This window comes from Momordica charantia (assembly GCF_013281855.1).
Source record: "Momordica charantia cultivar OHB3-1 chromosome 11 unlocalized genomic scaffold, Mcharantia_2.0 BLBB01000011.1, whole genome shotgun sequence".
Taxonomy (NCBI): domain Eukaryota; kingdom Viridiplantae; phylum Streptophyta; class Magnoliopsida; order Cucurbitales; family Cucurbitaceae; genus Momordica; species Momordica charantia.
In genome coordinates this window covers 20,316,724-20,318,299 of record NW_028275159.1, presented here as the reverse complement: position 1 = coordinate 20,318,299, position 1,576 = coordinate 20,316,724, and the positions used below count along the sequence as shown (strand labels likewise).

General features: G+C 45.2%; 1 non-coding gene across 1 annotated transcript; it reads right to left on the bottom strand.

Annotated features, from left to right (window-relative positions):
- Positions 1-1,129: 1,129 nt before the first annotated feature.
- LOC148208284 (small nucleolar RNA R71) lies at positions 1,130-1,236 on the bottom strand. The gene has a single exon (XR_015789134.1). It is a non-coding gene; the product is annotated as a small nucleolar RNA R71 (small nucleolar RNA).
- Between the last annotated feature and the right edge of the window lie 340 nt (positions 1,237-1,576).

Sequence of the window (1,576 nt, the reverse complement as noted above, 5' to 3'; positions counted from 1 at the left end):
TAAAGTACCCAACCTTATCCATATACTATAGACCCTTTAGGTTATTCACGGGATATTATCCATTCATATATCAGGGTATATCAAATATATACCCCGTATATCAACTATATACCCAGTATATATACTGTCCCGATTACATCAAAAATAACCTTGGATGTTTAGTTTATTGGATTTTGGACAATGCAAAGCTATGATTCAACAACAAATTTATTGAATAAAACTTTATTAAATAGACATTTGTTTTTACAAAATACAAACTACGAGTTTAGGGCAACACACCCAACTGTCACAAGGTTCCAGGAGGAGCAGCTGAAGGTCGCACACTGGTCCGATGATTCGGCCATGTGCTACTTCCTCACCGGCCTGGCCGATGAGACCTTAACCGTGAAGCTTGGAGAAGAAGCCCCAGCCACTTTCATCGAAGTGCTGCAAATAGCTAAAAAAGTCATTGACAGACAGGAACTTCTCTGAACCAAAACTGGCCGACCAGAGAAGCAGATTGACCAGAAAAAACCCAGATAAGAGAAGAGGAAGGCTGAGTCCAAGTCTAAGGACAAGGGGTCATCTTCCTCCAGTGGCCGAGCTGAGTATTGGAGGTCGGATAATGGTCCCAGCCGGAGCCGACCTTATGAGCGTTAAACTCTGACCACCATCCCAATCTCTAAAATAATTACAAACATTGAGGAGACTGGGATGGAAAAGCTCCTCAAGCGACCTGAGAAGCTCCGAGGAGACCCAGAGAAGCGCAATAAAGATAAATATTGTCGTTGCGATCACAGCCATAATACGTCGAACTGCTAGGAACTTAAGCGTCAGATTGAAGATCTCATTCAAGATGGCTACTTCAAAAAATTCGTTGGCAAACCGAGGTCCAACTTGGTGGAAAAGAAAGAAGAGAGGAAGCGTTCGAGGACGCCACCTCGCCGAGATGACCGACCTGCGGTCATCAATACCATTTTCGGAGGCCCAAGTGGGGGGCTAATCTGGAAATAAAAGAAACGAGCTAGCTCGCGAAGCCAGGCGCGAGGTATGCATCATTAGGGAGCAGAGACCGACCTCCTTCATTACCTTCGACAACGTCGACCTGGAGGGGTCCATTTGCCCCATAGTGACACCTACTCGCCACGCTGATATCAGAGAGGAGATCATCTCCTTTAGACAGTATGATCGTGAACCTGTTCACGAGGCGTGGGAGAGATTTAAAGAACTAATCAGGAAATGTCCGAACCATGGCTTGCCGGCATGCATCCAGATAGAACATTTCTTTAGAGGCTTAGATCATCCTACTAAGATGATGCTAAACAATGCTGCCAACGGAGCCTTTACAAAGAAGACATTCAACGAGATAGTTGACATCCTAAATGACTTAGCTTCACACAACGAACTATGGTGTTCGCAAAGATCTAGGGCAGCACCAAAGAAGCAAGATCCAGCTGGAGTTTTGGCTCTGGACATTGCGACCTCGATGCAAAAAGAGATGGTTACAATGAACCAGAGGCTGAAAGAGATGGCATTGGGAATAAAAAATCCATTAGCCACGCCGATACAACCTGTGCAGTCGGATTATTGCACTCCT